General features: G+C 44.0%; 1 non-coding gene and 1 pseudogene across 1 annotated transcript; one reads left to right on the forward strand and one right to left on the reverse strand.

Moving 5' to 3' along the window:
* Nucleotides 1–12,862, forward strand: part of LOC136397102 (sialic acid-binding Ig-like lectin 14) — an 83,241-nt pseudogene that overhangs the window by 8,693 nt on the left and 61,686 nt on the right.
* On the reverse strand, nt 4,554–4,688 carry LOC136401560 (small nucleolar RNA SNORA5). The gene has a single exon (XR_010750586.1). It is a non-coding gene; the product is annotated as a small nucleolar RNA SNORA5 (small nucleolar RNA).

Raw genomic sequence — 12,862 nt, forward strand, 5'->3', positions numbered from 1 at the left:
TACTACTGTAATAACTGTGCATGGTGTCCGGTGGGCACTGGAAATGTAAGGGGCTCACTTTGTAAAGTATGTGACTATCTAACCACCATGCTGTATGCCTGACACTAATATAAAGTCACACTGAGTGTGAACTGGAATTGCAAAATAAAATTGAAATTAGAAAAAGGGCACCCTTCAGCCTGTAGGATTGCTGCTTGGTGCCTCAGTGCATTACTCTGTTCAGGAACCCCCAATCAGGTTCCCACAGGGACAGGGCAGGTGGGGCAGAGGAGTGGAGTAGGCCTGCAGTGAAGAGAATGATGGGACTGGGTGTAGGGAAAAACAGCTCTAAGGTTTATACATCCAAAATAGCATAGTAATTTCATGTCATGAATTTCACCTCCAGAAATAATTTTATTATTAGTTTACTAGGTGTACCCAGCCACATGTTGCCGTGGCTCAGTCTGGTTAAATGGAAAAGAAAGAAAAGAGAAAGACAACATTTCTAATATGTTTAATTTCACAATGCTTGTGGGTATACAATATTTTTTGTTGTTCTATTGTCTGTGCAGATATACAGATGGTCTGGATTGCCAACTCTAGAACACGCAACATATAATTGTCCATGTAAGAAGCAATCCGTGTCTAGATCTAAACCGCACAATTCTAAAGATTGGCCCTGAGCTTTGTTGATGGTGATTGCAAACGCCAATCGAATTGGGAATTGCAATCTCTTAAATTGAAATGGCATATCCATTGGAATCATAGGAATGCGAGGAATGAGGACATCTTCACCTTTGAAAGGTCCTGTTAAGATTGTTGCTTCTAGGACATTGCTCATTAATTTTTTACTGCAAGCCATGTGCCATTGCAAAGCTTTGGCTGGTTGATATTTTGCAACATGATAATTGGCATGCCGATTTTCAATTGCAGTACATGCGGTGGCATCCCTGGCAGATTGAGTAAATTCAAATATTCTGTTACATAATTAACTGCTTCATCTGCTTCCACAACAGTGTCAATGGACTTGTATGTGACTGCCTCGCTTTGAATGTTAGACTGAGTAATATTGTAAAGTTTGTAGATGTCTTGGCTGCAAGAATAGGTCGTTCACTCAGCCAATCATGATTCTTAGAATTGCTTTGAATACTTTTTCAACCAATTCTTTTTTTGACTAAATTGCAGAAGTTATGAGGCAATGAAATTTGTCCTGAGGTCAGATCAACCAGCACCTTTCCGTTCCCAATTTCCAGCAATTGACGTGAGAATATCTCAGCTGATCAATCATTTTGCAGCTGGACACGCATATTTGTAGTTAATTTTAACGTCTTTACATGTCACCACAAAGTAGAGTATTTCAGGCAAGAATTTATTTCATTTGCTGGTGTCGATTGAGAAATTACAGATCATGTTTGCCTGAAATCTCTTGCAAGCAATATTAATGCATTCCCAAATGATCTGATGTTTCCACGCAAATCTTGCAATGATCGATCAAGAGCCTCGAGTGATTTTTTTGTGCGCCATTGTGCATTCATCCCAAACAATAAGTTTGCATTTCTGCATTACTTTTCCCTTTTCAATGCTTTGTAAATGTTGCACGTGAGAGTTTCAATGAATTGCATGTTCAATGGCAATTTCAAAGTGGACTGAGCAGTTCTTAGACCTGGTAGCAATGTTGCAGCTATTCCAGATGACTCAAAAGCTAAGGCTATGTCATTTTGGGATAAAAACACGTGTGTATTCGAATGCAACGGTGTTCAAAATTTCAAAGTAATTGGTGAAGAACTTTTGGAGATTTAAGATTTTGAACAAATAAACATTTACATTTTTATTTATATAGATTTGAAAAACACACACACACACATGCAGAGACACACACCCTCTCTGAGATGAATACTTAACCTTTATTTAATGTGAAAATGGCAGTGTCTTCCCCCAGCTCATTAGTGTTGGTGCATGAGGACGGCCCTGTGCTCTGAGGGGGGTCAGCCTGGCCTTTCCTCTGCCCCTGAGGCCTGTCTTCCTGGTACAGGTTGTGGGGATCTCCTTCCCCATCCTCTGTCTGTACTTGTGATTGGAGCTGGAAAGTTCCTCTCCTCTTCCCATAGAGTCTGTTGCTCACCGCTGACAGACAGGACGGAGTATGGGCTCAGGGGGGTGGGGCTGTCTTGGGACCACATCTGCCACCTCCAGCTTGGGAGATGCCTCCAGTGTCAGGTGGTGTGAAGGCCCCTGGGCACCAGGACAGAGGACTGGCTGGGGTTGACTCGATCACCAATGTCCAGTGATGTGATTAATCATGACTATGTAATGAAACCTCCATAAAAACCCAGGAGGAGAGGGTTCAGAGAGCTTCCGGGTTGGGGAACACAGGTAGGTGCAGAGAGAGAGGTAACCTCAGAGAGGCCATGGAAGCCCCAGCCCCTTACTCCACACCTGCCCTCTCACCTCTTCCATCTGGCTGTCCCTGAGCCACATTCTTTATAATAGACCAGTGATGTAGGAAGTGACCTGTCCTCTGAGTTCTGTGAGCCGCTCTGGGAAATGCACACATCCCAAGGGGAGGAGGTCTGGGAACCTCTGATTTATAGGCAGCTGGTCAGAGCGCAGGGGACACCTGGACCTGAGACAGACATCTGACATGGGGTTGGTGGGGGGCCGGTTAAGAACTGAGCCCTAACCTGTGGACTCTGATGCTCCCTCCAGGTAGGTTGTGTCAGAACTGACCTGAATTGCTTGGTTGTGTGGGAGAAACTCCTCACCTCATCCACAGCGGAACTGGCCTTGGAATACCAAAGATAGTTTACATCATTTTCTTGTAATGAATCTCTAAAATCGAGTATTTTGCCATTATAAATTATCATTTGTACCCTTACAGGCCACATCCTACAGCCACTCGTCATGTGGTCACCTGCAGGGGAGGGGGCTCCCACGTGGGACAGGACCGCTCTAGGACGGAAGAGTGGGGGTGGAGTTGCTGGGTGTGGGGTAACCATCCTCACTTTAGTGGACGCGGCCAGTTTTCTCTGAAGCACTGGTACCAGTTTGCATGTCAACAACCACTGCCCACACTCTCCTAACACTGGGTTTTCTCAGACATGTTCATGTTTGTCCGCTTGGAGCGGGTGTAATAGGACCTTATTGTAGTTTTAACGGGCAGCTTCCTGGTTGCTAATGATGTGGAGCCAGTTTTCGCGTGTTTACCAGCTAGTTGTTGCTATTTTAATGAGGCTCTTGCTCAAGTGATACCATATCTCTTTATTTCTTATTGTATGTATTTGTGGAAATTCTTCCTGTCTTCTGGATACTAATGCTCTAATGCTTGCGTGTGGTGTAAAGTTCTTCTCTCACTTGATGGCTGATAACTGAGTACTACCTGTGGCGTCTTTTATGAAGAGTCCTTAATTTTCACATAGTCTAAATTTTCAGTGTTTCTCTTTATAAGTACTGCCATGTATGTTTTGTTCAGGAATCCTTCTCTACTTTAAGTTCATGGAGAGGTCCTGCTGTAATATCTTCTAACAGCCCTATTGTCTTGTATCTCAAAAACAAAAAAATATCTTCAATCCACCTGCACTTGATTTTAGTGCATTGTAGGAGCTGGAGCTGCAGTCTCATGCAACTGCTCGGAGATCTCTAGCCGCTCACACATATTATTGAAAAGGTTTTTGTTTTTTGTCACTTGTCTGCCTTACCCACTCTTTAGTGCATGACCTTTCTTGTGGCTTAAGTCCATGGTATTTCTAAGTGCCCTAATCTGTTCCAGTGGTCGTATCAATACAACATCATTTAGTTTTCTATAATATTTTAATATGTCTTGAAGTTTTACAGAGCCAGTCTTCATACGTTGTTCTTCTTCATAATTGCCTTGGGTGCATATAGAAAAATTTACTTCAATATAAATTTTATCATAGAGGTATCAAGTTCCCCAAAAGTCAACTGGAAGATAGGGTGACATATTTTTCAATTCTGTAGATTAGGCCCTGGCCAGTTGGCTCAGCTGTAGAGTGTTGGCCCTGTGTGTGGAAATCCCTGGTTTAATTCCCAGTCAGGGCACACAGTAGAAGTGACCACGTGCTTTCCCCCCTCTCCCCCCTCTCTCCTACCCTCCCACAGCCATGGCTAAAATGGTTTAAGCAATGTTGGCCCGGGGCACTGAGGATGGCTTCGTGGCCTAACCTCAGGCACTGGAATAGCCCTGTTGCCACGCAATGGAGCAGTGGCCCAGACAGGCAGAGCATTGCCTGGTAAGGGGTTTGCCAGGTAGATCTCTGTCGGGTTGCATGTTGGAGCATATCTCTGCCTCCCTGCCTCCCACTTGAAAAAACAATTCTGTAGATTAATGTGGGTGGAATAAACTTTTACACAATATTGTTTTTATATTCATGAATATGCATATTTTACATTTATTTATATCTTTATAGTCTTTCTAAAGAGATTTATAATTTCCTTCATTGAGGAAGTGCATATTACCTTTTTGTTATATACACATTGAAATAGATGTATTCCAAGTGTATCATAACTTTGATGCTGTTGTCAAGGGTTTCTTTTATACCATCTTTTTATTATTTTCTTGGTGTCTGTAGACAACTTTCTCCCTGAAGCCCAGCAAAGGTGGTCAGGGCCCATGTGCCACAGCGTTTCTATGGCAGCCTCCTGGGCTACAGCCTGACGACAGTGAGGTCAGCTCCGAATGTGACACAGCGACGTCATACCATCTAATTTTTGTGTTTTACTGTAGTATAGGAATGCTTTTGATTTTTGTAATTTGATTTTGTCCTTAGCAACCTTGCTAACTCTGTTATCAAGTTCCTAAACATATTAGTGCTTACTGTGGAATTTTCTATGTATGCAATCATTTATGAAGTAAGATAACTTTTTTTCCTTTCAATTTTCATAGCGTTTACTTGCTGTTATTGCCTTTGTAGACAAGGATGCTACTGCATTAGGTATAATGCTACTGCATTAGGTATAATGTTTGTTGAAGACACCCCCTTATGTCGTTAGGGAAATTCTCCTGTATTCTTAGTTGGCTGAAAGTTTCATCATGAAAGCAATTAAAATCACTCAAACACTCAATTCTTTCATCTCTTGTAGCCTTGAGATTTAATCAGTCAAGGTCCAATCAGAAACATGGAAATATTTCACTGTGTATTTCAGCAGCAGGGATTTAATGTAAGGAATTTGTTAGGCTGATGTTGGAACAGAAAGGGCACAGACAGGGAACTCTGCCTAAAAGGTTAGATAGACCACTCTGGTCTAATCCTGGTGATCTAAACCACCAGACTGAGTGGGTTTTTCTATTATTTTATTTTTTAGTATATATATGTATTATAAAGATATAATTAATATATAATATTACACTAGTTTCAAGTGTCCAAATTAATGATTCAATATACACACATATTGCCAAGTGCTCACCACAGTGTCTTAACCTCTATCACCTCAGTTACACACTTTTTTCTTGTGATAAAAACTTTTAGCAATTTTCTCTCTTAGCTTTATACTCTCCTACCAATTTTCAAGTATACAACACAGTAATATTACCCATATTATTTTAGCTAATAGTATGAATACCCAGTATTATTAAGTACAGTCACCATGTTGTACATTACATGCTTACAATTTAATCACTTCATAACTGGAAGTCTGTACCTTTGGTCATCCTCACCCACTGTGACTACCCTTCCACCCTCTGCCTCTGGCGACCACTAATCTGTTCTCTGTATGCATGAATTAAATTTTTAAAAGTGTTTTCACATTTAAGTGAGATGGTATGCTATTTGTCTTTCTCTGCTTAGTTTACTTGACTTAGCACAGTGCCCTCAGGGTCCATCCATGCTATCATAAATGGCAGGATGTCCTCTTTTTAATGGCAGAATAGTATTCCATTGTACATGTAACACATTTTCTTCTTCCATTCATTTACCGACTGACTCTGGGGTTGCTATAACATCTTGGCTATTGTAAATACTGTTTCTATGAACATAGGTGTGCATATGTCTTTTCAAGTGAGTATTTTCATTTATTAAAAATAAATGCCCAGATGTGGAATTGCTGGATCATATGGCAGCTGTAGTTTTTTGTTGTTGTTGTTGTTTGTTTGTTTTTGTTTTTTAGAGAGGGGAGGGAGAGACAGAGAGAGAAGAGACAGAGAGAGAGAAGTGGGGAGGAGCTGGAAGCATCAACTCCCATATGTGCCTTGACCAGGCAAGCCCAGGGTTTCGTTGAACCGGCGACCTCAGCATTTCCAGGTCGACGCTTTATCCACTGTGCCACCACAGGTCAGGCTGGCAGCTGTAGTTTTAATTTTTGAGAAACTGCCCTGCTGATTTATGTAATGGCTGCCCCAGTTTACATTTCTAGTTACATTAAGAGGGTTCCCTTTCTGAACATTCTTGCCGATACTTATTACTTCTGTCTCTTTTATAATCCAGCTTGAGATTTGCTAGACTGCTCAGTGATGAGAGTTGTGGGGGTACAACCATGGAAGTCCTGCTGTCTTTAGCCCTTTGCTTGCACAAGATAGTCTTCTCTACAATAGGTGAGGGGTCTGGGGTAAGTGGGGGGTAGAGCTGGTACCTCTGTTCACTTGGATCCCACATCAGGGCAGGCTCAGGTTTTGTAGACACTGATATTTATACAAATGTTGAGATCACTCCTTCAAAAAAAAAATAACTAAAAAGTGTCACACATGCTTTTTTTCTCTTGAATTTTTATAAGAGTTTATTTAAGCCCAACTGATGAAATAAGTTATGGAAGATGATCTGAGATGCTCCTGAGAATAACAGTTTTGCAACTGTTCTTATATATTTGAAATTAGGAGGACATATTAGGAAGATTGAGAAAGTATGGGGGAGTTGAGTTGTAGAATAGTTAGCAAGATTATGTGCTCTCTTAATGGTTAACACCCTCATTCTTGACATTTCAAAAGCATGTTAACCTATATGGACAAGAACAGTGGGCAGGTCTACCTTAATAACTTTCATTTATTTATTTATTTATTTATTTATTTATTTATTTATTTATTTATTTTTTACAGAGACAGAGAGTGAGTCAGAGAGAGGGATAGACAGGGACAGACAGACAGGAACGGAGAGAGATGAGAAGCATCAATTATTAGTTTTTCATTGTGCATTGCAAGACCTTAGTTGTTCATTGATTGCTTTCTCATTTGTGCCTTGACCACAGGCCTTCAGCAGACCGAGTAACCCCTTGCTGGAGCCAGCAACCTTGGGTTAAAGCTGGTGGGCTTTTCCTCAAACCAGATGAGCCCGCACTCAAGCTGGCGACCTCGGAGTCTCGAACCTGGGTCCTCTGCATCCCACTCAGACGCTCTCTCCACTGTTCCACCACCTTGTCAGGCAATAGCTTTCATTAAAGAAGATATAGGACTGGTGTTGGGCGGATAAAATGTATTATGCTCACTTTGTTAAAGATGCCGTCGGCCAGGTGATATTAATGTGTGTTGGGGGCAGGCAGGATCATTGTAGCCTGGGGCTTGGTTTTGGGATTAAGCCTTTCCACCCTTTTTGATGTGGGGTGGTACAATCTAATTATGCCTCAGAGAAGTAACTTTGTATTAGAGACTTCCCTATTTTATATATTGGATTAGAGGTTGTGAAGCTACACTATAAAATGAGGGTAGAACGAGAGTTTACCCTCTTGGTTCCTGAGATTACCATTAGAAAAGAGAGCAGAGGAGAGCAGAGAAAGGCCACGTGGAGGAGGCGAGGAGAAGCAGCCAAGATGGCGGAGTGCTGAGTGAGATGCCAGTTTGTGTAGAGTTTGTATCTGGAATAAGGAAGGAGATGGGGAACTGAGGAGAATAAGGCTGGTGAGCTAGAAACCTTTGATTCTAGGAAACTCGGATAATTCAGTGGCTTTGTGAGCACTGAATGTGAGTGGGTTTCGGAGCCCAGTGTATGTTTTTATTTGCCTGCTGGGTGCAAGCTAGGATTAAAGATGAAGGCCCATCAGTTCTTGGCTCCGTTGTTTCTTTACCGACTGTCCGAATCCAATGCGAACCTGCATGGGCCAGGCGGCTGCTGTGATAGTGGCACTGGCCGTGGCTTCTGGCTTTACAACTGGGTTGTAGCTACTACCCTATTTTAAGGTACCAATAAGCTAAAAAATTAATATTAATATTTTAGGAAGCTTAAAGAACATTTTTATTAATTTGGGCTAGGCGTACAGAGAGATTTTGTTAATGTGATTTTGTTGGTCAAATAAGTTTGTAAATATGATATATATGTTTGCTTGCTAATAGTTTGAATTGTGTGTGGGGGACAGACTGTAATCAGGCAGGGTCGTTCTAGCCTGACGCTTAGTTTTAAGACTAAGCTTTTCCCTACACCCTTGACTGTTGCATGATGTGGGTGGTGCACTCTTATGAGGAATCCCATTATGCCTCAATAAGTGACTTTGTATCAGAGACTTCATTATTTGTAGATTGGCTTAAAGGTTTGGATTTCTATACTATAAGTGGGGCAGACTGCGAGCTTACTCTCTGTAGGTTCCTGAGATTAGCATTAGAGAGGCAAAGTCCATCGAAGCCATTGGCCTATAAGAAGGCTGTTGGAGCAGGCAAGAGCACGTTGCCCTGCTGTCCAAAACCTGGCTTGAGTAAAATGTCCTTGGTGCATATCTGCAAATGAATGGGGGCAGCTGCCCGATGCAGCAGGGCCTCTACTGGAGCTGGGCTCTCCCATCGAGGTTTCTCATTCAAAATCTGGAGCACTGTCCATAAGCAGTGTGTCCATTCAGTAAGGGAGCCAACATCACCCTCCTGTCACAGTCCCTGCTTTAAGGGTCTGTTGGGCAGATAAAATGTATTATGCTCACTTTGTTAAAGAGGCCGTTGCCCAGGTGATATCAATGTGTGTTGATAATTGTTGTAGCCTGAGGCTTGGTTTTGGGATCAAGCCTGTCCCACCCGTTTTGATGTGGGGTGGTACAATCCAATCATGCCTCAGAGAAGTGATTGTATTAGAGACTTCCCTGTTATGTATATTGGATTAAGGGTTTGGATTTCTACACTATAAAATGGAGGCAGAACGGGACTTGGCGCTTGGTTCCTGAGATTATCATTAGAAGAGAGAGCAGAGGAAAGCAGAGGGAGGCCACGTGGAGGAGGCCAGGAGAAGCAGCCAAGATGGCGGAGTGCTGAGTGAGATGCCAGTTTGGGCAGAGTTTGTGTTGGAGAAGGAAGGAGATGGGGAACTGAGGAGAATAAGGCTGGTGAGCTAGAAACCTTTGATTCTAGGAAACTCGGATAAGTCAGTGGCTTTGTGAGCACTGAATGTGAGTGGGTTTTGGAGCCCAGTGTGTATTTTTACTTGCCCGCCGGGTGCAAGCTAGAATTAAAGACTATGGCCCATCAGTTTGTGGCTCCATTGTTTCTTTGCCGACTATCCGAATCCAATGCAAACCTGCATGTGAATGGCCACTATGGCGGCTCCTGGCTTTACAGGGTCCATTATACCGCTCAATGATACCAGCAGCCTGGGGCTGGTAGGAAACATGGCACTTCCAGTCCACCCCCAGCTCTTGAGCCCACTGCCTCACCGTTGAAACAGTGAAGTGGGTACCATTGTCACTTTCAAGGACAAGCAGTTGCCCATATGCAGCACTCAGATGGTCCAGAGCCTGTATGACTTTGGTCAGGGTTATGGGTGGGGTAAGCATCAAACAGACCAGTGGCAGTATTTACACATGTGACTGCATACTGGTACCCTTCTGACTTTGGTAAGGGTCCAATGATATCTATCTGCCATTGTGGCAGTAGAACATGACCCCTCTAGATATGTCCAGGTGACACCAGTAGTCTTCAAGGGTGCTCCTTGGAACATACTGCACATTGCTCACAGGCTGCAAGGACCTCTGCATAGGACACAGGCAATTTCCAAGCCTTAACTGTAGCCCACATAGTTTTCTGTCCTGCATGGAACAGGTGCTGGTGCAGTCTCCAACCATCGCACATTTGCTAACGTATCTGCCTCATCATTCCCAGGATGGGCTAGAGTGGCATGCCCGTGACATGATATACTGTCACCTGCTTCTGGTGTCCTATTTCCCATAAGTCCTGCCACATGGCCTGACCCCATAGTGGATGATGCATTACCATTCACTGGTTAATGTGCCAAGTAGCAATCCAAAGAGTCAGTCCATGATAGACAGCTGAGCTGTCAGTACAGATCACCAGAGGTAAAGGTTCATTATGGGCAACTAGCCAAACATCTCTTAATTCTGCCAATTGGCTGCTTTGGCCTGTACCTGTGTCTGTTCAAATAGTCTCAATGGCTAGATGGAAGGCGATAGCTATCCATTTGGCAGGTTGGCCCCTGCTGGAACCATCAGTATACCAGGCATTCTCGGGGATGGGGACCTGCCCCTCCTGGTAGGAACTGACTTCTAGTTCTGCCTCCTGAGCCCTAGCAGCACCTGACTCTAAGTTCGTATAGGTAACTGGACCCAAGACTTCCTGCAGTTGTGCCCTCAATGGGATGGTGCTAAGAGCAAAGCGTTGTTGCTGATAGGCACCCCACTTGGCTAGGGTAGACATTTGGGTCATACCACTATGTGGTTTGGTCGCCCAATCTCTCGCCCATTTTGCAATAGGGCATGTTGTCTTGACTGTAACTGGTGTTGTGGTTGTAATACTCTCAGTGACCAGGAGGGCAGCATACACAGCAGCTGCCAGCTGATTCTCCACTAATGAGTAACTAACTTCAGCACCTTTCCACAATTGGAACCAAAACCCAATAGGTTGCCCTAAGCACTCTGTCTGTGGCCACAAGCCCCATCCAAACCCCTCTGAGGTTACATGAACATCCAGCTCACAGGGCCTGGCAGGATCAAACCCATTCAAGGCCTGTGCCCCCATGAGAGCTCTCTTAGCTGCTTCAAATGAACCTTGTGCCTGCTCAGTCCAATCCCAACAAACCCCCTTCCAAATAAGGTTGTACAAGGGGCATAGTAACTGAGCCAAATGGGGTATAAATGCTTTGCAATACCCCAACAACCCTAAGAATTCCTATAACTGGGGTATGCTTGAATCTTATCTACAACTGCAGCAGGGGAATTTTTGTCTTACCTGACCAGACAACTCCCAAGAATTTAACAGATAACCCAGGTATTTGTAATTTGTTCTCATTGACTGCCCAGCCACATGCTTTCAAATGGGATAGCAGGGTAGGGACTGCTTGCTCCAATTCTGGAAGAGAATCACTAGTTTGTATAATATCACCAATATAATAGTACATGTGAACTGCCTCTGGCTGTTTCCATTTAGCCAGGTCAGCAGCCACCAGCCCATGGCACAAGGTGGGGCTATGCAAATAGCCCTGGGGTAACACTTTAAAGGTCCATTGTCTCCCTACCCAACTGAAGGCATATTGGTCTTGACTCTATGTAGCTATATCAATAGAGAAAAAAGCATTGGCCAAGTCTGCCACAAAGTGGTATGTCCTCAACTCATGGCTTAACCGATCTATCACGTTAGCAATCAAGGGAACAGCAGCGTGCAAAGAGGGAACAACTTTATTAAGTTCTTTGTAATCTACTGTCATTTTCCAGGTTCCATCTGCTTTGCGCACAGGCCATACCAGGGAGTTGTTAAGACTGTGTGCTGGCTGGATGCTCCCCACCTTTTCTAGTTCAAGGATTTTCCCTGTGACATCTTTATAACCACCTGGCAGGCGGTATTGCTTAGTGTTAGTCACACACCAAGGGATGGGTAATTGCAAAGGGGAATGTAATGTGTGTCCCCGTAACACTGCCTTTACAAAACTGATCCGCATCCGGAACTCCCTGGCTGTAGTTTCCAACCACAATCCTTGCAAGACATCTACCCCAAAAATATATTCAAGAATAGGACATACATACACTTATATGGCTTAGGAGGCAGTCTTCCTATCCCCAATGGAATAGTTATTGGCTTCACTTGAACAGTTTGGCCCCCATAACCATCAATGGCTACTGGGGTCCCAGCAAACCACTCTGGGTTCCAATAGAGGGGGGAACATTCTGCACCTGTATCCACCAAGGTCAGCGCCTGTTGTACATTGGAAGGGCACCAGTGGGTAGCCAGTTCCATGTGTGGCCTCTGGTCCCTGCCCATCTCGGTTAGACGGGTCCCTCGGCCCTTTTTCTACTCTTACTGGTACAATGGGTCTTGGGAGTTCTCCTCTCCCTCAGCCGTCTCTATCATATAATCTTATAACCAAGCTTGCCCAAGCTGCAAAAGTTTTATTGGTAGCTGCTGGGGCCTTTCATCTCAGTGGCTGGAACTTCTGTTCTGGTTTAAGCTGCCGCCAAAGCTCCAAAAGAATTTTATTAGACTGAGCATCCAATTTTCCCTTATCTGATCCAGGCGCAATTAAATCTACCCACATCTGCGTTTGGGTAACTTTTATAGGCCCATTTCCCTTGTTAGTTGGGGGGCAACCTAGGCAGCAGCCCTCACTGCTTTATGATCCTGAGCGGCCTCCAGCGCTCCCAAATCTGCTACCATCTGTGTAACTGCATTGATGGGGTGCCCCACATAGGGACCCAAGATAGCCACAAGTGACCCAAAAGGGCTGACGGGGCACTAGCAAGGATAAATTCCCTCATTTTTGCTGTAAACACTTCCTTGTCTGGCCCACGGAACCCAGGGTTGAAAACAGCATTCTTCATACCTAGTTACTAAAATCCTTTTAGTAAAGGTCTCCACTGTTGCACTGCCACCGACTCATTGCCCCTGGCAGTTCTCCAGCATTCTGCCAGACCATATGAATGCTGGCCATGACCCATTCTAATAGGGTATGGTCTCCTGGATGGCCATGGCAGTTCTGAAGATGCTGCCTCAGGGAGGAGTATGTGGTAATGGCAGCCAATTTCT

This window comes from Saccopteryx leptura, chromosome 3, assembly GCF_036850995.1.
Source record: "Saccopteryx leptura isolate mSacLep1 chromosome 3, mSacLep1_pri_phased_curated, whole genome shotgun sequence".
NCBI classification, from domain to species: domain Eukaryota; kingdom Metazoa; phylum Chordata; class Mammalia; order Chiroptera; family Emballonuridae; genus Saccopteryx; species Saccopteryx leptura.